Genomic DNA, 23801 nt, shown 5'->3' on the forward strand with positions numbered 1-23801 from the left:
CATAAACGTGAGTAATAAAGAAGTATATTGTATATGAAACTTTGCATGACAGGTTATACATTCCTTTGAATACATTTGATTTAATTACACTGCACAACAGCATTTCTGATGATTGGGTTATGATACATGTTTTTAGTCCAATTTTTAATGACAATTTCAAATCTGTAACTGAAATTCCTGTATCAGCTCTATATGACTCTATATGACACATTTGACTTTTTGTAATAAAACACTATAGATTTAAAGATTATTTTATTTTATTGCCTTCTTAAGTTTAAAAAAATTTTCTTTTATATGATTTCCTTGCTGAAGTTGAAGGCATAGAACTGTTGTTAATGCTCCAACAATAGTCGGCCATTATGTGTGTGTTCCAGTAACCTTGATAGCGTTCCTCCATCGTACGAAGATCCTGGTGCAATCGTTCGCCCTGTTCTTCGCTGAGATCCCTAAGATTGGCTGGAAAATAGTCCAGATGGTTGTGAAGAAAGTGTAACTTAAGCTCATATTACATCCAACCCTTTGGAAGTGACCCATTAGTTGTTCGACGTGCTGAGAATAGTCAGAACTTTTCTTATTTCCTAAGAAATTTTTAACAAGCCAAACAAACTCATTCCATGCCATTTTCTCAATCACTGTCATAGTGTCTATGAAATTTGAGTCTTTTATTAACGACCTTATCTGTGGCCCGTCAAAAATACCCGCTTTTATCTTTTCTGCACTCAATTTTGGAAACTTTTTAGACAGAAAAAGAAAACAATTTCCATTTTTGTCAAGAGCTTTAACAAATTGTTGTATAAGCCCCAGTTTTATATTATAAGTAACGGAGGTAAAATTATACGATCTCTTGATACTAAAGGTGGGTTTATCACGTTCTGTTGTTTCGGTACTAACGCTTCCCGAGCAGGCCAATCTTTTTTAATCCAATGTTGATTTTTAGCTCTACTATCCCATAAGCAAAGAAAACAGGGGAACTTTGTGTAACCACCTTGTTGGCCTAAAAGAAAGTTTACCATTTTTAAATCGACACATATGACCCAATTGTGTTCCGCATATTTAATTTTGTCTAAAACCAGAGCAATAGTTGTATATTCTTCTTTTACTTTAGTAGAATGTGCAATAGGCAATGAGGCCAATTTGTTCCCATTGTGTAAGAGAACACATTTTAAACTCCATTTTGATGAATCTATAAATAAACGCCACTCACTAGAAACGAGGTACATTTTTACAAAATACAAAGTCATCTTCTTCAGCAAAATATTGAAGGAAAGTTTGTTCTCTTCTGCGATAGTAAGAAATTTTAGTTTCTTTTGTGACTAAGTTTCTTTCTTTTAATCTAGACGCCAAAATTTCTGAACCAGTCTTTGACAGTCCCAGATCTCTAATGAGGTCGTTTAAATCATCTTGGTTAAATGGTTTTGCTGTTCCCAGGTCACAATCAAAGTCACTATCGCTATTGCCTGTTTTTGCCTCAGAATGTATAGGTTCTTCCTGTGAAGCACCAGGTTGAGGTTCAGATGACATCGTAGGGCTCAATACACGTCTATGTGCCGATCGTATGGAAGGATATTCCCATTTGCCTCGATTTTTTCGGTTAATGCCACTTATTTTTACCATACAAAAATAACAGTCGTCGTGGTGGTTCACAGGTTCAATCCAGATCATAGCAGTTTCCTATCTAAATTTATTCCTTTTCATATTCGTCCACAAACGTAGAAACTCAACGCACGTTTTGCATACCTTTTGTGGAATCCAAGGCTTATTTTTCATTTCCATTGGGTGACCGCAGTAATTTTTGTACGCCTCATTTACGAACGATGTCACATTCAAACGGTTTTCTTGAAACATATACTCTCCGCAAATAAAACAAAAACTATTCCGGTCATTTATACAAACTCGTCTTGACGATGCCATAACAAATAATATTAAGAAAACTTAATATTTGTTTAAATATTCGTCAATTAACACTGAAATACAGTGATTTTTTTGTGATAGCTATAACTCGTAAACAAGAGCTGTTACAAAAAAAATGAGGGTATATTTAGAATCAGCCTTGTCAAATTAGTAAACATCAAGTATCAAAAGTCATTCATCAGACAAAAAGTGCGATTTTGTTTTTTTGTGTTATCATTACGTATTTTCGCGTCAGTCAAAGCGCAAATGCTGTCATACGTAAATTATCTATATGGTCAATCTTTAAAAACAACTAAACACCAGTAATAGCAAAGTCAGCAAAACTAATATTCCGGAAGCATATCGCGTTGAGACGAGTCCAAAACACGGTTTTTCGCAAGCCGCCCGCGAGCCGCCGTTTGCGTGTTCGTGCGCGTCGCGGGAGCGGCCGAGTCCGCATCTCCGCGCAAGTCGGAGCGCGCACCCTGGCACAAGAAAATTAATTGTAATCAATCCTTTTCGAACTGCACGCATTTTCTTCCATACATAAATGCCCAGATGTTTATTACGTAAATATCCTTAAAAATTTTTCATCCCAGAGGCACAGAAATTAGTTAAGTTTTAAATTCTTTATTAAAAAATTATTTACAACAACAAAACATCAAGTTTCGGAACAAAAATAACGTATTTGGAAAATATCATCCTTTTTCAATCAGCAGTTGAAAAAAAAAAACTATTTAGAATTTTGCAACAAAATTTTCTGAGTGTGCTTCTGGATGACAGAACTCAGTGCTGGCTGAATTTCATCGAAAATTATTCACTTTTGTAATTTTGTGGCCCACTTGAGAAAACCTTACCCATTATCATATTTTTTACTCTGAATTGAATAAAAGTAATTTTCTAAACTAAATTTATGGCCTTTTTAATTGGTTACACTTCGAATACCGGATACTGTATTGTGGACCCATTACCTTTTGCTATTTTTATTAATGACATTTGCTTTACATACCCAAATTATCTTTTCCATGCGGACGACTTAAAGATCTATTCTAAAACTCATAGTCCAGCCGATTCGATTAAGCTCCAAACTGTTTTTAATAAAGTAACGGTGTTGTGTCAAAAAAATTGTCTGCAACTCAATATAAGGAAATGTTTTCATGCATCATTCTCAAAACTTCGATCTTGCTTCCCCGACTTCCTGCTCTATTAGCAGCTCTAGTTTCTCTAGTTTGAATAACTCCGACTTGGGTGTTATTTTTGACTCACAGTTTTCATCCCTAAGTCACATTAAGTGTGCCATTGCCGAATCCTGTGATATGATAGAGTTTCAACTCTGATTTTGGTGATCCGCATACCCTAAAGCTTTTTTATACGTCCTTAGTTCGATCCGAGCTTGAATATGCGGCCTTCATTTGGAGAACTAAGTTTGATTGCCACTTTTAGCGTATTCAAATAATATTTGCTCGTACCCTGCCAGATGTAAGATAATCAACTTAAAATCGTTAAGGTGCAATAGAGCCCTAGGCTGACGATGGTTCGCTCGAAACTGGACCTGACTTTCCTTTCGGTAGCATGCGTATATTTTGAAGTTAACCTCATTTGGATACGATGCGGTACCAGCTGGTGGCAACAGGTGGTAAGATCAGGTGGAGAATGACTTGGCTTCACTTGGTGTTTCCAACTGGCGCCGATTAGCACGAGAAAGCGAATAAAGATCCAGAGGCTGCGTTGGCTGGGTCATGTCGTCCGAGTGGATACAAAAGCTCCGGCTCTGAAAGTATTCGATGCGGTTCCAGCTGGTGGTAGTAGAGAAAGAGGCCCTCTTCTGCTTTGGAAAGATCAGGTGGCTTCAAGGGCTCGGTTTCACTTCGTGTTTCCAACTAATGTCAGTAATTACTAAAAAGAAACGACTGGCGCGCTTTGTTACACTCGGCCAAAATCGCGTAAGCAGTTATAGCGCCAACCCAAAAGAAGAATTTGAATACTTGGTTACCGGTAAGTTGAGCCATGAGGTGATTGCTCTGCATAATACAAATGCTGGGATTCCCCTAGCTACCTGCTGTCTTGGAGAATGATGGACTTCACACTAGCTCAGCGCTGAGCAACAGCACAGCTCACTAAGTAGCAAAATTCTTCTGGTTTCGAGTCGAACTGTCGCGCGCGAGGCAATTTGTAAGGTTGGCAAAGCCTGAGGACCCAAATTTTGCGTGTGTCCTTTCCGGACATTGTTCGCAAGGATCCACACGTGGAAACTTGGCATTAATTTGAGTTCTTTTTCCGCCTAGATGGGCAATGAAGTGGAGTATCAGGAACTTCTGCTCAGTTGCGGTGCCTTCACTTGGTTAAGGCATAGGCGTCTCGGCTCTCGCTTTTTCGTTATACCTGATGAATTTCATCAGCAGTATGAAGCTGTTGACACAAAGGTAAGTAGTTAACTTTCAGCTTTTTTTTTGATAACCTTTAAACCCTCAAGGGATAGCATTTCCTGTTTCTTCCCCATTTCATCTTTTCAATGGTATCACGAAAAACGTTCCTTGGTCTATCTTCCATTTTGCATATCTCATCTTAACCTAACCTGGAATGGTATGGAATGGTCTCGGAGCACTTGACAATTGTTCATTGTCCAAAACTGAGTATTTTGTTTATTTGCATACCGAGCCAGGTATAAACGCGTCTCGTCACTAATCATTAATTTCGTGAAAGCATCAGGTATTTCGGGCTTGTACTAGCACCGTCTGAATTTCGCACGGAAACTTCTGCAAATTTTTGGTCAGAATTCGTGTTTGTGGAGAAGAAAGCCAGTGTATGACCGGTTTGCCTCCTTCTCGATAATATCTCTCACAGCTTGGATATGTTAAAGTCAGTGCTTGTTCACAGCCGTTCGGGTGGTTTTCGTTCTCACATTAACCCAGTTTCTTTAAGTCGAGCCACGAGACATCGAATTGTTTGACCAGCGGGCGCCAGAAGGTTCGAAGTTTACTTTTATTTAAAACTACTAACGAGTTACTCTTATACAAAAGTATGGTACTCGTAAAACCTAGATATTGAATTTTATTTACTTACATCCCCTGCTTGTATTCTCCTCTGCTCTCCTTTTTCTTTTGCTTGTCCCGGCTCCGCTTTGTCCCTTCCTTGTCACATTTATCTGCACACACATCTTTCGAGAGGGTATCTATGGTAATAGCCTTTTCTTTAGTTGCCTGCTTGTTTTTCTTCCCTCACTCGCCCAATTGAGCATTCAAGGACCTTTTCTATGCCTTAACAATAGTCCTATTCAAAACAACTTTACGCCACATATCGTTCTTTACCCTTTCTTTCAACACTTATACTCGTTTTACCGCTTATTATTTATCACCAAATGTGCGCAGACACTTATGAATGTCTGTCAGCACGAGTATCAATGTAGAGGAGAGCTTAGTCTATACCCAGCAGGAAAAATTTAAAATTGTGAAACAAATTTCCCATTTTGAAAGTTCTCTTTACCTTGTCAAAGCGCGTCGTTTCTTTCTCGAGCTAACCGACGCCAGTTGAACACACTAAGTGAAACTAAGCTCCTGAAGCCACCTGATCTTTCCAACGCAGAGGAGGTCTTCCTCTGCTACCACCAGCTGGAACAGCATCGAATACTTTCAAAGCGGCAGCGTTTCTATCCATTCGGACGACTGGCACTACCCTATGATCTGAAAGCACCAGGAATGTTTAAATAAAACAAAACAGAATCCCTGAGGAGTCCCAAAGACTCGTCGGTTGGTGAAGCAGTGAGAGAAAACTGCATGGATCAGTGACAAACAAAATCGGACGATGCAACAAAATAGCATTGGGCCCACAAAGGTAACCACAATGTAACGTTTTGACTAATCAGTTCCTATGTGGACTTTTATCTGACTAACTCTTGAGTAGAAACGACTGCTTGAAATCGTATTTACCCAGGTTCAATCAGCACGTCTATCGCTACTGCCGTTTTTGTGACCAAAGCGTTTGCGAAGATATACTTCACATACTCTTCGCATTCTCACGCTTCTGTACTGCCGGAGGAAAACTCTACAGAGCCTTTGGAGAACTTCCTTCGGGTGTACCTGCTAATCGCCTTCCCTAAAACGATGCAATACTTGGCGATAGTCCCGCGAAGAGAGAATATGAATCTTTATCCTAGTATCAACCCTCAGTAGGTACGAAAGAAAAACTATGAGCCTTTGCAGCGTAAGCTCTCTGGTTCACCGAAACTTCCTGCTGTGATTTTGGCAGTCACTTGCACTACAATTGTATATCAAGATGATCCAGAGCCTAATTCTGGTTGAGCTTTTCGTGCAGATATTGATCTGCTCTAGTAGTCACCTACTCATGCATCTTCTACTTGCGTACTTAGCTCATTGGACCATCTCCTCGTATTCAACGTCATCGAAGTTCATCGAGCTCCGTTGCGGAGCATAGGAAGAGAACAAAATTTCTCAGCTCCGTTCTGTTCCCGGCTTTTACTTTTACTTGCTGCCACATCAGGTTTTTGATGACAATTTTTATTTCACTTTCAATGCAAAAGCCTTTACAAGCCTTTAGGACTACCTCGGTTGTGCTTGCCTGCTGATCATGGAGATCAGCACTACCTTGCGTAGTGTATGGCCTAGACACCTCCACTTGCGCGCTCTGATTTCTTGCATGAGTGGTTTTTGTTGGCATCGTCGGTGTAAGTCGACGTGCGATATCCAATCGTCTGACCACCAAATGCGCAGGATGTGCCTCAGATTACGGCTTACTAGCACTTGCAGCTTTTGAACGGTTTCTGCTGGTAGACATCATGTTTCATAAGCCTAGAGAAGGAAAGACCTAATATTTGAATTACGAATTCCAAGTTTGGTATGCACGCCCATTTGTTTGGACAGCCACACTGTTCGGAGACCAGCAAGTGCGTTTCTTGCTTTCTGCTGTCTTCGAAAAACATCACTTTTGCATCCCCTATCTGCCGTGAATGGGCTTCCAATATTGAACGCCGCTCACTTTGTCTATTCAAATATTTTGTTTTCTTTACATTAATTTCATCAAAGATGACGAGGAAAAGAAGCGGTGATATAATGCAGCCCTGCCTCACACCGGTTTCAGTATTGGCTCCGATAAGATTCCATTATGCAAAATTTGCCATTCAAAAGCCTCGTATTGGGACTTGATTTAGTCGACAATCTGTAAGGGAATCCTTCTGTCGTAGTAGAGATTCTTGTATGTACAGGCTACGTTATGAAGTTCGTGACGTTGTTTTTTATCCGTTCTTGGTTCACTCGAGATTTGTGAGACGGTGCCAAGTCCTATTGAAACTTTCATAGCCTGCCACCAAAATACTTGTCTGTCCACGGCTTCAAAGCAACCTCGAGAATACTTTCATGATAATATGTCGCATTTACCTGGACGCCAGGCTCCATGAAAACAATTGGAGAGCGCCCAACTGCGGTTACAGCGGCCGAGACCATTACCTGTGGCGGCGAGTGCTGCCTTCTGGCCCTTCGATGACTCAAATTCCCGTATGGACGGAAATTAACCACTTTCGACCAAGCGAAGCCACTCCTTCGCTCTCTCAAGTCTGACTTATTGTTGCTTTGGTGTGAAATCTTGCGCCCTTTAGATCTTGTAAAGCTTGACTTGGAGATCATTTTCCAGTATGCGATGGATGCTATGGTCAGATATTTTGAGTTGATTTCGCTATTTGATTGGCACTTCGTCGGATATTTCGCTCAAGTCATTTCTTCCGTTTTGAAACCATTTCCAACCATGCCAGTCCAATACCAGTGGATTTCCCTGCAAACTACGCGCGAATGCCTTTGTAGGTGTTATCTCTGTATGCTGTTGAATTGTCCCTCACAGTCGCCCCATTCAAACTAAGCACGTGTTCGTGAGCCTGTTTCTCTTTCTTTGTGCATTGCGCCTAACTGATTGCTTTCTATTATTAATATGCGTATCTTCAAAGAATATGCCAATACTTCGGTATAACAATAGAAGATATAACAATAACAAAAACAACAACAATATGTGAGTAAAAATACGTAGCACATAACAGCACTGCCCAGCAAAAGAATTATTTCCTTTGATATTTTAAGTCTTCAGTTGAGATCTTCTTCTTTCGTGTATGTAAATATCAATTGATTTATTACGTGTGATTTGTTGTTGTTATGTTGGTTGGTCGTAGGGCTATGGTATAGGATTTTCATAGCTACACACAAAAAATTACCTAAACTAAACACAAATAGGTGTGTGCAGTTGCCTGTCTGCTGCTCTTGCTGGAACTACAGCCACACTCAGCCTGTCTAGTGGCAGACAGGCAATCCGTGCGACGCACTATGGGTCAGAAGTCCATTAAAAGTAGCGCAATTTTACCGAAATTAAATTCTTTAATTGGTGAAATGAACTAAATAGTCTTATTGTTTCTAAAAGGAAGTTCATTAGGCCTGAGATTCATGTGTTTTTGGTTTCGCAAATTATTGCATTATAAGGTGAAGTTCAAAATAAACAATGCTGAGCTAAAATAGGAAGGCAGAAGCTTTGTTCTGATAAGTTCGAGTTTATTTATTCAAAATAGTCGCCTCTGGCCTCGATACACTGTGTTGCGAGATCTAAAAGCTTTTTGAAAGAGTGTTTCAGGTCATTGGTCGGAATGCCCTTCAGGATGGTCATACAAGCCCTTTGGATGACCTCCACGGACCCAAAACGTTTTCTTTTCATGACCAAATACAATTTTCCGAATAGGCAAAAGTCACAGGGAGCCCTACCAGGCGAATGCTGTGAGTGATTGGTGGTTGAAATGCGATTTCTAAACAAGAAATCAGTCACAAGAGTGGATCGATGAGATGGTGCATTAGCATGCAATAAGCGTCCGCTTCCACCTTCGGGGTACTCAGGGCGAATTCGACGAATGCGATACAGCAAACGCTTCAAAATGGCAAGATAGAAAATTTCATTGGCGTTGTGGCCCGTTGGCACGAACTCCTTCTGGACAATTCCCTTGGAATCGTAAAAACAAATGAACATCGACTAGATTCTCCAAACTCGATTTTTTGGTTGGTGGCTCGCCTGGGGCCTTCCATTCGGCACTTTGATGCTTAGTTTCAGGTTCCAAAAGTAATTTTAAACCTATTTCCATCCACCCTTTTTCTCCAAAATGATGTAATTTTTTTAAATTCAAGTGATTTAGTTAGTTGATCTGATACCTCTGCTTACATGAAGTTATGTGAAATTTACCATTTTTAGCATTTACTTGGGGAGTAGGGTGCAAGTGACAAGGCGAAGTGCTGACCGGCTTTAACCTGCTAATGCCCAGCATGAACCTTGCAAGTACATATCAAGCAGTTCACACCCCCAAGATTAGTTCACGCACACGGGGGATACTGGAACCACAGCACCAGCTGGGTACCTGCTAAAGTGGTTGCTGTAGTATTCTAGGTAGTAAACAAGAGTGATATCTTTTGCTGAAATGGCTTGCGAGCTAATGTGGTAACACCTCATCCTTCGTATGTCACCATTTAGTCAGCGGGGCAAGCTCAGCTCTGAAATCCTGACTAGCTCACGTCCTGGCTCTGGAATTTGTTACCCCCTTGCAGCGTAAAGTCAACCCGCATAGTTAAACATGCGAATATTTAGGGGACTAAACTTTCGAGTAAAGATAGCGGCCTGAAGTCGGCACCCAATAGAACAGAGAATGAACAATAATCAAAAAAGGAACAAAAACACACAAAAAGAGGGAAGCGAGAAAACAACAGAAGAAGGCAGCAGATATAGATGAAATGAGGACAGTGTGGATAAAGCAATGACCTTTAAAATAAGAAGCCTACTGCTAAAATCTCCACCGGTAGAGAAGCCTACGATTCTGAATGCATCTGCAAACGAATCAGCTCACACTGCGCGCAAAGGCGTCATAGGGTCCCACAAATGGCATTAGCGCTCAGAAGACTACAATTAGCTCCAGCTTCAGAGGGCTACAATAAGCGCAATAAACGCCAACCAGCTCTCATGCTGAAGTAGAACAGCTCCTTACTCCCAGCTGTGAAAGATAGCGCATCAATGGGCGCTATTGAGACGTATCCTCGGGTCGGGTAGTTTTATTTTTTGTTATTTTAAGTTTTATAACTAAAAATTTTTAACTTTCCAGTTTTTATTTTAATTTTAAATTATTTTTATATTTCTTTTAAATTATTTTAAATCTCTTCCCTTATTTATATTCCAATTCGTTTTATCTTTATAAATTTTGAATTAAATGTTTTCTTTTATCCTTTTTATTTTTTATAAATTTTTATAATATTTTTTACGTTGTTTATACAAAATTTATAATTTTTTTTAATTTTTTATTTATACACAATTTGTTTTTATTTATTTACGTTTTTATTATACATTAGTTTTAAGTTGATCCGAGGTTATCACTGGTTATTTTTTGTTTTCCGTGGCGGGTCCCAAACCCAGCGCACAACCCAAATTTAATGTCCTGGGGGGACATTCGTCTCACACATTCGTTCACTGCCGGCGGGTGCTCAGCAGCTATCCAGGATGGCCATGGAAAAGAGAGGATCAAATCCAGGGGACTGTGTGTCGACTTGGGTAAAGCAAGTGGCAAGGATAGAGCCCTGGAATTTGCCATGTTAAACCCAGTCAAGGCCGTTGCCTTGTATTGCTAAATCCCATACATACATCATACCCGTGTTGCTTTATGGCGCAGAGACATGGTTAGTGTCACAAAGCGATGCAGCTGTTCTTGGGGTGTTCGAGAGAAAAATTCTTCGTAAGATCTTCGGTCTTGTGCGCGTTGGCGAAGACTACCGTTCAAGAATGAACCACGAGCTGTATGAGCTCTACGCCGACATTAACGTAGTTCAACGCATCGCCATCCAACGCCTGCGTTGGCTAGGGCATGTCGTGCGTATGGATGAAGAAGCTCCAGCAAAGAAGGTGTTCGAGGGCGAAGTCCAAGGGAGCCGACGCAGATAAAGACCATTGCTCCGGTGGAAAGACCAGGTGGAGGAAACCCTATGCTCGCTTGGTGTACAGAATTGGAGAAGGCGCGCGACTAACGAGTCCGAGGGTTCCGTAAGTAAAAAAAAATTACTTTTATTTATCAGTCCATTTTACAAAATGAATCCAACCTGTTCTAGAGCCCAGTTAAAACTGAAGCTAAAGCTACAAATGTAATACTTATAAACTAAAATATTATTTAGAAGTTCAGCTGACGTCTGTTGAAATAAGTATTGCAAAAATAATAATTTATTAAATTGTTATTATTGCGGAAATATTGTTAAGTGAAAAAAAAAACAGTTTGTCAAACTTTGCAGTTTATTGACATTTGAGAATTATTTGTGAAAAAAAACAGTTTGTCGAACTTTGCAGTTTATTGACATTTGAGTTCATTAAATTGCTACTATTGCGAAATATTGTTAAATAAAGAAAATGCAGTTTGTTGACATTTGGGTTCATTAAATTATTGTTCCCAATTAATGGGTAGGGAGTGTGTTGAGTTATTGGAATGGGTAGTTGACGTAACTCCTCCCCCCTTTGACTGAAAACTCTCCTGAGTTTTTCTAGTTATCTCTATTTCGTTATGTTTTGATTTTTTATATATGTAAAATATGACTACTGTACCTAGGGCTATTAAGCTGAATGTCAACGCTAGGCTATTAAAAATGTAGTTTAGTTTTTTGTGAAATCTGATTTCTTCGATCTTTTGAATGTTTTCGATCTGATTCGATACTAATTCATCAAACGTTAGCTGAGATGTAATATTATTTAAATTAAAATTATTATTTATTAAAAAGTGTTGTTCAAACTTATCTTCAGAATTATAATACAGATCTCCATTTATTTCTAATTTACAACCGTTAAATGTTATTAGTTTATTTCCACTTAAATTGAACTGTCTATTATTACAACTACTATTAGCTATAGAATTTACATGATTTTTTATGATTATTAAGCCAGGTTGTATTTCTATAGTTTCTACTTGTTTGTTCTTTTTTCTTAAGCAATTATTTCTGAAAATACAAAGATTAGACTTTTTTAAATTGCTTCTTTTTACTTCATTATTAAAATCATAAATTGAATTGTTTATTCTTAGGATCTCTCTTTTTTCAAAAACAAGTTCTTCTTTGTTTTCATTAGGTATAGGTACAAAAATTGATCTTTTTACTTTTCTTATACCTTTAGGTATTTGTATTATAAAAATTATTTTATTTTCTTTATAATGTCCTGCACTTAATCTTGTATTTTGCATTTTGTAGAGATCGATGTTGTAACGAATTATTTCTTCACTTGTTAATACATTATTATTCATAGTATTTGTCTTTGTGGCTACAAGATTATTTTGTATGTGTTCAATATTGTCTAGCAGAATTTTAATTTTTAGCAATATATCCAGATATAGGAGCTTATTTTCTAATTCTTTGTCATTCTTGGATATTTGATTTAATTTTGAGGTAATCTGCGTTCTGTCATTTTCTATTGCGTCTTTTAGTTTTGAAATTGTTTTGTTAAATACATGGTTTATCTCTATGTTTCCGTTAAGGGTTTTTATTATTGCATGATTGTTGTTGTCAATTGCTAGTAAATGTCTTTCTATTTCTGTCCTGTCAAAATCGTCCATTGTGCCATATAGCCATTTCATGCCTGTTCCAATAAAGTTTATTAGTCCTCTCGGATGTCTAGTAGGAATGATTGTCTTGAGTTTTGATTTTGCTTTTTCCAGTTCTGTATTAAGGAAGTGTCTGTCGTTGATATTTGCTATTACTTTTGTATTTTCTTCGAGTCCTTCTATGACATATTGAATTTCCTTGGGGTCAATGATGTGTAGAATAGTGTCGTAGTTGTAAGTTATGTCTGCGTCTTCTAGTGCTATTTCAGCGAAGCCATTTGTACTATTGATGTTTTCGACAACTAATGTGGTGTTATTTACAGTGAAGAGCGTCATTCTTATGGTTATTAGCAGTGTCATGTGTACCTGAAAATTTAGTAGTCCTTTTTATGTTAGTTGGGTGAATATTTGATAAATTCGTTTTTTTGTATATAGGTTCTTGTTTATGTCGAACAGCCTTATAGTTTTTCACGTACCCTTCCTGATTTGTGTTTTGATATTCCTCCCTGTCAATATTCAATTTTGTAATTTTTCTCTCTTTTGTGGTCCGTAGTAAATTATAAATTTTGTTCTTTTCTATTTTTCCATTTGCTATATCTATTGGTCTTGTCTTGGTTACGGAATGGATGGATCTGTTGTACCATTCAGTACATTTATATATTTTTTCCTGGACTGTTAAACTTGAATTTTCCATTTCTAACATTCGAAATCTTTCTGCTAAGGTGCTGTGAAACCTTTCGATATCCGCGTTTCCGGTATGAGAATTTGGCTTTGTAAAATGAATTTCCACTTTTTCTTGCCTAAGAAAATCTTTTACATTTGTTGAGTTGAATTCGTTGTCAGCTACTATGCGTTTCGGTTTTGAGGTGAGAGAGAAATATAAACGAAGTTTTTCTATAAGTGTTATACTGTTTCTGTCTTCTAAGTAAATAGTAGTAGCTTGTTTCGAAAATTTGTCTATGATGGTTAGAAAACTATGTTTCTTAATTACGTAAGTGTCCATGTGTATTATCTCATTCGTATCTGTGGGTGTTTCCGTTATAAAGAATTTCGGTTTATATGGTTTTCTGTCGTATTTACCTCTACAACAAATATCACAATTGTTAATATATTTTTGGATAAGTAGTTTCAAATTTTTGAAGTATATTGTATTTTTTAAACCCTGATAATTTTCATTTATCCCCGCATGTCCAGTTTCTTCTTTATGATATTTTTGAATATATCTGTAAGCTTCTTCCTCGTTTCTCATATCTTTAGCATGATATGAGCATCTGTAGAATTTTACACTACCATTAAATAATTCTATTAGCTTCTGTTGCACTATATTGTAGTCTGAATCTGAAATTCCTGAATAAATTCCTACTTTCCCCGTTTTTATAAATCTTCTGAAAATGTCCGACATGAATCCACTCCTAATATCGTCTAGACTTACAAAAATTTTTCTTTTATTGTCAACTATTCTAATTTCTTCCGTCTTACTTTCTGTCAAGATTATTTGGGTATAAAAACGGTTAACGACTGATTCTAATATGGGAAAATGATCGTTCAGTTCCTCTTCTTGAGAGTGAATAGTAGCGGTTGTACTTATATTGTCTAAGTCAATTTCCCTTGTATTTTCATCTACTGCACAAATTTCACCAGTATCTGCGTTAATTCTACTGAGAAAATCGGCTAGAGTATTCTCCTTGCCTTTGATATACCCGATGTTAATATCGTATTCACCAAGTTTGAGTAACCAACGTTGAAGCCTAGGATTTATGTCTTTTCCTTTATATTTTGTTTGTAGCCATTTTAGTGGTTGGTGGTCTGTCATAAGGTCAAAGTTTCTTCCATATATGTATGGCCTGAAGTAATTTACTCCCCAAACGATAGCCAACAACTCCTTTTCTGTTGTTGAGTATCTTCTTTCGTGTTCATTTAGGGTTCTACTTGCGTAACTGATAGGATGATTATCCTGTTTTATTACTGCGCCTATTGCGAATTCGCTGGCATCTGTTGCTAATTTAAATTTCCGTTTAAAATCTGGGTATTTAAGGATGGGTGTATCGATTAGTAGTCTCTTAAGTTTGTAGAATGCATCCGTATATTGAGGGTCATTTTTATTAATCTTGGTATTCTTTTTTAAATATTTTGTCAAACCATGGGCAATTTTAGCATAGTCTTTTATGAATTTTCTATAATATCCTGTTATACCTAGGAATGATTTTATCTGTTTCTGATTTTCTGGAAGTTTTAGTTTTTGGATAGCCCCGATTTTGTTCGGATTAGGTTTGATTCCTTCAGTGGTAAGAATGTGTCCTAGATATTCGGTAGATTTTGCGAAAAAATTGCACTTATCAACTTGAATCTTAAGATTACGTTTTCTAAGAGCATTGAAAATTTTCTGTATACTATCCTTATGTTCTTGTATTGTGCTACTTTTTTAGTCCAAAAGGCATACGAACGAATTCATAATGACCTAATGGAGTAGAAAATGCTGTTTTCTTCCTATCTTCCTCTTTAATAAGGATTTGATGAAAGCCTTTGGCTAAGTCGAGAGTCGTGAAGTATTGTGCTCGACCAAGCTTTTCTAAAATTGTATCAATATTTGGGATGGGAAATTTATCACTGACAGTTATTTCATTCAAAGCCCTGTAGTCTATTACTATTCTCCATTTTTTTTTCATTGAATTGTCCGACTTCTTGGGCACAATCCATAAAGGAGAATTGTATGGAGATATACTTTCCCTAATTATCCCTTGTTCTAACATTTCCCGCATTTGTTTGTTGATTTCTTCCTCATGGATCTGAGGGTACCTATATATCTTCGAATATACCGGTTTGTTAATCGTTGTCGTAATTTCGTGTCGTACTTCATGAGTGTGAGTAAGTAAGTTACCCTCTTGGAAAAATAGATCGGAATTTTTTTGAATAAGTTCCGTTAAAAATGTTTCTTCTTCTTTGTTCATATCATCACGTTTTAATTTATCTAAAATGTTATCTGATTGTATTTCTAAGGTTTGAATTTCTTCTAAATTGTATGGGCAAGAATCTATAAATTTAATTTTATTGCCGTTTATTTGTAAGAAGTCTTCCTCAAGGTTTATGATTGCTGAAAAAGCTTTCAATATATTCTGTCCTATTAAAGCATCGAAATTTTTACCATTAAAGTTGGTTAATTTCCAGCACATAAGATTGTCTTCTTTAAATTCCCTAGGAAGGGGTGTGATAATTTCCTCGTCAATACAAAATTTACCATTTATTGTATTAAAGAATATGGGTTTTTCTAGTTTTGTCCTTTCAAATGTTGGTAATAATTTTCCGTTAAGCAATGAGGTCGTTGATCCTGTATCAAGTAAACATTTAATGTTCGTGTTTCCTATACTTAATTCTACTATCGGTAAATGAATCTTTGGGCTTGACACTGAAAATTTACCTCTCCTGTATTATTATTCTCGATGTGGTCTACTTCCATTGGGGTAGGCCCATTATTATTATGTCCAAGAGTTCTGTTCGAGTATTGGGTTCGTCTTGATTGCTGAGAATTATTTGTGTTAAAGAAAGTTTGTCGAAATTGAGCAGGATTGTTATTTTGACGAACTTGAGAAGGACTATTATGTGAATTTTGGGGTGATTGGTGTGTAAAAGTTTGTTTCTGTTGGTATGTCTTGTTCTGTCCGTTTTCGTTATGGTTTCCCTGTTGTTGGAATCGCTGATGTGTATTATATGTGTATTTCTGAAACCTATTGTTATATTGTCTTAGTATCCCTGTTTCTTCCAAGACGTAGTAAGCTTCCCTAAGGGTGGATATATTCCTACTATAAATAATGCTAGCCAAATTTGGATGTATACCGTTCAAAAATGTTTTTAGTACAATTGATTCGTTTGTAGGAGGTGAAAACTCTATGGGTTTATTGATGTCAAATTCATACTTAGTATTTAATTTGTCTAATATATTTTTAAGATTTTTAAAATATTCGCTTACATTATTGTAGTTTTTTATATTAATCGCCTGATGGTAAAGGTTGTGATACCCTTCCTTGATGCCAAAGTTTTTTATTAGCTCTTCCTTTATTCTTTCCCATGTTGATTCTGGTCCTAGGGCCCTTACCACTTGTAGAGCCGGTCCTTGGATCTTATTTCTAATGTACCTCTCGAATACAAACTGCTGTAGGATGGCATTCTCTTGGAATAATGGCAATATCAGCTCCACTTCTCTTATAAAAGATGATAGATCATAGTCTTTCGTACCATGGAATTCTTTGATCCGGGCAACTTCCTTCATCAAGTCAGATCCAGATAGTACGGCTGGTGCTGGTGAGTTATTGGTGCTTTGTTGTGTGGACATTTTTGTAATGATTTGTTTTTTCTTTGTAAAAATATTGTCTTTAGACACTTCACAATGTAACGTTGTTTTTTTTTTTTTTTTTTTGTTTTTATTTTGTGGGTTTTAGCTCCCTTTTTCGTTATAGCTCTTTGGTGCTATATTGTCTTTAGACGTTGAAAAGGTTATTTAAATGAAGTCTGAAAAAATTATTTAAATGAAGTCTTTTGGCTTTTAATGTCACTTTTCACTTTTTCGCAAGGATATTTTGTCCTTTTTTTTTTTTTTGCCGGATTTAATAGTGTCCTTCGGGATAATCACTTATTTTTCCGATATTAGGTTCTTTTACGTCGACTGCGCCACTAACGAGTCCGAGGGTTCCGTAAGTAAAAAAAAATTACTTTTATTTATCAGTCCATTTTACAAAATGAATCCAACCTGTTCTAGAGCCCAGTTAAAACTGAAGCTAAAGCTACAAATGTAATACTTATAAACTAAAATATTATTTAGAAGTTCAGCTGACGTCTGTTGAAATAAGTATTGCAAAAATAATAATTTATTAAATTGTTATTATTGCGGAAATATTGTTAAGTGAAAAAAAAAACAGTTTGTCAAACTTTGCAGTTTATTGACATTTGAGAATTATTTGTGAAAAAAAACAGTTTGTCGAACTTTGCAGTTTATTGACATTTGAGTTCATTAAATTGCTACTATTGCGAAATATTGTTAAATAAAGAAAATGCAGTTTGTTGACATTTGGGTTCATTAAATTATTGTTCCCAATTAATGGGTAGGGAGTGTGTTGAGTTATTGGAATGGGTAGTTGACGTAACTCGCGCGGAGCAAAGAGAGAGAGCTAGTGAGGTCGGCCGTAACTCGGTAACGGGTTGTTATGGCCACCTAAGTAAGTAAGTAAGTTTTAAGTTGATATTTTATCTATTTTTACATATTTTTTAAACTTGATTTTTAATATATTAATTTTTCATATTTTCTCTTTTTGTTATTTGAAATTTTATAAGCTTCGTTTTAAATTTATTTTGACTTTTCAGTTATATATATTTTTGTAAATTCTTTTAAATTTTCTTTGAAAATATTTCCCCTCTTTATATCTCAGTGCTTTTAATTCTAATAAATTTTTACTTAAATTTGTCTCTTATTCTTTCCAGTTATTATAATTTTTTTTTAATTTTTTACGCAAAATTTATTTTTAATTTATTTTTATTTTATTTTTATTTTTTTATTATTCATTTTGTTTTTATATTCCAGCGTCATAAATGTAACTTATAAACTTGTTTTTTTTTTTATATTTATCAAATTTGTGTTTGCCTATTTTAATTTTTTTAAATCGCGTTTCAATTTTTGTACTTCTTTTAATTATATTAATATTTTTAAAAATATTGGCAAAAAATGTATTTTACTTGCGTGAGTTTTTTAATGTTGCGTCTTCATTTCTATTTTTGATTTAACTTTTTGTAATTTTTATAAATCCTTTATAATTATTTTTTAATCAAAATTTTATTTATTTACTTATTAGTTTTTCACATTTTATATTTTGCTTTCTCTATATTTTCCCGCCGTCCTTAGAGGAAAATTTTGTCTTCTAATTCTAAATAATTATTTTTCTGATTGGTCTTCAGAATCAGAAGAATAATTTAAATGGACCGCTTTTTTGCACAGAGCCTTTTCTTTAATTATGGGTATGACTTCCTTGGCCCAGCGTAGACTGCCCCCTAGTGCTGGTTGGGCGGGAAGACGGTAACTGTAAAAGAATAAATATTTAAGCCCCAGCAATCCAACTGCGTTTAACTGCAGCGCTGCACCTCGAGCAGCATTAAGACCTTCAACCAGAGAATTTTCCTTAACATTCTTTGCTTCAACTATCCATAGACCCACGCCCTATACGATCTTTTTAATTAAAATCAGATTATTCTTTTAATAGTCACCCGCCAAATTGCATACGCATTTTGAATTTTGAAAAACCAATTCAGAGTAATTATCAGCGACCTCTAAAACACCTCTATGGAAAGCTTCATTGCAACCAATTAATGACCTGATATTTTCACCACTATTGAGGAACTTCTGGCCCATAGTACTCCGAACACAGTGAACGCTGAAGTAATGAAACACTTGATTTAATTTATGCTTTCTAAGCGTTGATGACACAACGTTGTTATGTTTTTTTGTTGGCCATCATTATTGTTGTTGGCCACTTGTGTCCATGCCTGTGTTGAGTATTGATGGCAAAGTGCTTGTTGCTGAAAGCGCCTGTGTCACACTTGATCAGGATATTTATTACTCATAAACTATCGAAATGGTGTAGCTGACTGGCCACATACACATGCATACATGGGCAAGGACACTTATACATACACATTTACATTTTGCCAATGAGGTGCTGAAATAAGCTGTTGATGGCGCGTCAGATGTGCATTAGGAATTGATAGGCAAATTTCATGTAAAATATATCATCCAATTTAGCTTAACTTTAGTGCGTAAAAGTGATTTTGTGAAAATCGGTAAGACTAGAGCAGAAGAGGGAGCAATGATTTTTCGAACGTTATCGAAATGAAAACGCTTGTTTTTCGGTTTTTCAAAACTTTTGTTCTTGTTTTAATTTGTAAACGTGGTCTATTTTTTTTTTTTTAATATTTGTACATTTAATAGTTTTAAATCTTTTCCTTTCCTTCAGTTTACATATTTGTTTTTAGGTTTTTTTAATTTTACTTAAATGTGTTTTTAAACTTGCCCTCAGTTTATATTTCAGTTCGTTTAATCTTTATAAATTTTGATTTAAATTTTTTCTTTTATACTTTTTATTTTTTATAACTTTTTGTATGCAAAATTTGTTTTTATTTATTTACTTATTTTAAGTCGATATATTATTTTTTTCTTAATATTTTGTAAACTTGGTTTTTAATAATATATTTTTTCATATTTTTTCTTTTAATTATTTGAAATTTTATAATCTTCGTTTTAAACTTGGTTAGTTTTTTTATTATTAGTTTTTATTTAAATTTTTTTGAATTTTCTTTTAAAATGTTTCCCCTATTTATACCTCACTGCTTTTAATAATAATACTTTTTTTACTTAAATTTTTCTCTTATTTTTTCCAATTTTTGTAACTTTCTTAAATGCAGTTTATTTTTATTTACACTTTTTTTATTAAATATCTTCTTCTTAATTGGCGCGATAACCGCTTACACGATTTTGGCCGAGTTTAACAAAGCGCGCCAGTCGTCTCTTTCTCGTGCTAACCGGCGCCAGATGGGCACACCAAGTGAGGCCAAGTTCTTCTCCACCTGATCTTTCCAACGCAGAGGAGGCCGCCCTCTTCCTCTGCTACCACCAGCTGATACCGCATCGAATACTTTCAAAGCCGGAGCGTTTGTATCCATTCGGATGACATGACCCAGCCAACGTAGCTGCTGGATCTTTATTCGCTGCGCTATGTCTATGTCGTCGTAAAGCTCATACAGCTCATCGTTCCATCGTCTGCGATATTCGCCGCTGCCAACGTGCAAAGGTCCAAAAATCTTACGCAGAATCTTTCTGTCGAACACTCCAAGCATCGCTTCATCGGATGTTGTCATCGTCCTCTACATAGAGAGAGTCTGATAGAGAGTTAGTTTTGTTCGTCGAGCGAGAACTTTATTGCTCAGTTGCCTACTTAGTCCAAAGTAGCATTTTTTGGCAAGAGAGATTATACGTTGGATTTCAAGGCTGACATTGTTTTCGGTGTTAATGCTGGTTCCTAAATAAACGAAGTCTTTTACAACCTCGAAATTCTAACTGACGTGGGTGCCGATACGCGAGTACGCCGACTGTTTGTTTAAAGACAGGAGGTACTTCATTTTGTCCTCGTTCACCACCAGACCCATTCGCTTTATTCTTTATCCAGTTTGGAGAAGGCAGAACTAACAGCGCGGTTGTTAAGGCCGATGATGTCAATATCATCGGCATACGCCAGCAATTGTACGCTCTTATAAAAAATTGTGCCTGAGCGATTAAGTTCTCGTACGATGCTCTCCAACATCAGGTTAAAGAAGTCACACGGCAGCGAGTCACCTTGTCTGAAACCTCGTTTGGTATCAAACGGCTCCGAGAGGTCCTTCCCAATTCTGACGGCGCTGCTGGTGTTGAGCAAGGTCATCTAGCAAAGCCGTATTAGTTTTGTGGGGATACCAAATTCAGGCATTTACTTGTGTGCATTTTTCACATTTATTCTCTCCATTTTTATACTAGTGTGTTTAGTATTGTAAATTTTGATTTAATTTTTTTTAGTTTTTACAAATTTTTTATAATAATTTTTTAAACATTTTTTTTTTATTTATGTTGCTTTTTGAGTGATTTCTTTTTATCACAAATTACTTTTCTTAAAATCTCATTCATTGCTGTAAAATAAGCTTCTTTTTCAAAGCTAAGCCATATCTTGTTTTTTTTTATTGACTGGAATTTTGTTTTAGCTAGGCAATTTTTGACGTTGGAGACCAGATAGCAGCCATAGGTAGCCCGTATGAGCAAAGAAGTTTGTTTCCGACAACAGTTTTGCAGTCAGTTATGAGAACTGCCTACAGAAATGAAAACTTAAACTACAAAATAAGGTAGAGTTTTTATATTAATTGCCATAGTATAGGGTGACCCATGTAAAATTTGCTTTTTGAATCGGCTATAAAAAAACAACAAATCAATATTTTTTCAAACTTTTATTTTTATTTTGAAGATTGAACATTGTCATTAATGAATGAAAAATAATATCGCTCAAATGGCTGCGAAACTGTAGGTCTCTCCATTTGTGGAACAATATCAAGACGCACACCGCAAATAGGAGGAGGAGCTCGGCCAAACACCCAAAAAGGGTGTACTTATATATATATGTATATAAAATAATCCAAACTTGTTTTTAAAAAATCAAGTATATGTTTGCAAAAATAAAACGCGAAAAAATTACCTATGATTTTATGACATTTCGAAATAACCTCACTTTTATGTAAGTGGATGAAAAGCAAAGTTAAAGTACGAGTGATCCACTTTCAAAAAATTCTATGTATCCTGCAAAATGTCTTCATACATTATAACTTTTAAGAGAGAAAATAAAAAGTTTATCATATTAATATAAAATACTTTCTAAAACACGAAATATTTAGCTTGAGAAATTTGAAATCGTACTTTGAAAATTTGCAATTTTCTTATAAAAATTATTCTAAAAAAATTATCTTATATGTAATCCAAAATATAATATTAAACATGCAGCTACATACTTAAAAGGTCATCATAGCTTAGATATGTATGTAAGTGTGTGTAAAATTTAAATATTCGTAGCAGCCAAATTAAAACACATGAAAAAACGAATGCCTAAACATCCTGCTTACTCATTTTCTTCTAAAAGAAAAACAAAAAGTTATTAATAAGCGCACTCGCACAAGCCTTATGCACTGCATACACTTGCGCTGTTTACATTTTGAACCCCATCACTCATTCTCCTCTTCGGCAAACTAATCTGCTAATACAATTTTTATCAGTTCTCCGCATATACTCGTGCTGTGTATATTGGTCGGTTGCGTTCGTTCTGTTCGTTGTTGCCGAACAGAGAAGCTACTGCTGCAGTATTATTGTTACAGTATTGCTGTTACATTTTTTGCTAAAGATCAACTGCACGCTGTTAATGAACATGTAAATTTACCTCTGCAAAGATATCAAATACGCCTAAAGAAGCATTGTCTTCAAAAAATTAACGGATTTCTCATCACTATAAGGTACCATCTCACAAGACTAACAATGTGAATGGGGAGAAACCTTGCATTTCATGTTTTTCCACAGTTATAATGCAACCCTGGCTTATAATTTTATTTAGCTGTTTTGCTTGCCAGCATTGCTGATATCCGTAAATTCTCAGTGTACACTAAAGATTACAAATACAATGAAATGATCCTCAATTAGATTAAGTTGAAGCGGTTGTCATGGTGACACATACTCAGACTCGGAGCAAATGGGAATGCCGCATGAGGAACTTATCCTTATTTCTCCTAAAACCAGTCCGCACTATTCAAAACTTTTAAAAGATCCCTGATTTTCGCACAACTGATATCTTCCAATTAATTAAAATCATCTACGTAAAACAGTGCAAGGCAATGGCACAGAAGGTGTGAGATTGGTTTTTCTTCTTCCTCATCTATACAGCTTCTGCAGAAGTCATACTTCTAGGCGTGACTCCCTATTAAGCAGTGCTCTTTTATATAAGTAGCTGAAATCAGTGAGCTAAGGCTTGCTTATTTCATCTTAGCAGAGACTCTCTGCGTTTAGCAATGAGAGTCGGTCACAATTGTTGGGCGATTCTGCAAATGGTTTCATTACGCCATCTTTCATTCGCTTTCATTACGATTTCCTCAAAGTTAAGAGGTTAGAGTTCGTCAGAGGCACAGATTGAAATCTACCAGGCGGTTTTTAAATTACAGGGATCACCAGTTCAAAAAACATAGTTTTGAGAAAAATGCATTTAAAGTTGCTTCAGCTGCTGCTAGCTACTTGCTCTCGAACACTCCAGAGCGCCCTTTGTTAATTGTAGAATAACTTGAAAAATATTTGTCGGATTCACTTCAAATTTTTACACACTATTTCTAAGATATTACATATATAGGGTCCGCCAAATAACTTTACGGAATTAAAAATGCTATTATTATTTTGAAGTACAACCTTCCGGTTAATGATGGAACACAACTTCATTCATAAGGCTGCTTCGGCTAGCCATGCACCATCCCATACGATCAGTCTAATTTTTCAACACATTTTCGATTGTATGCGGCTGTATTTCAGCTATGACATCGCGTATGTTGGTCTTCAGTGCATCAATTGTTGCTGATTTGTTGGCATAACACTGGTCTTTGACGGCACCCCAAAGATAATAATCCACGCGGTCGGTCACGCGTTGGTTTGTCAATAAGCAACCCAGTTTCTCTTACTTTTTTCGCAAAGTAACGCACATACGCTTCATTCGGTGCTTTTCTTCTTCCCATTGCCGTACGT

This window comes from Anastrepha obliqua, chromosome 2, assembly GCF_027943255.1.
Source record: "Anastrepha obliqua isolate idAnaObli1 chromosome 2, idAnaObli1_1.0, whole genome shotgun sequence".
Classification (NCBI taxonomy): domain Eukaryota; kingdom Metazoa; phylum Arthropoda; class Insecta; order Diptera; family Tephritidae; genus Anastrepha; species Anastrepha obliqua.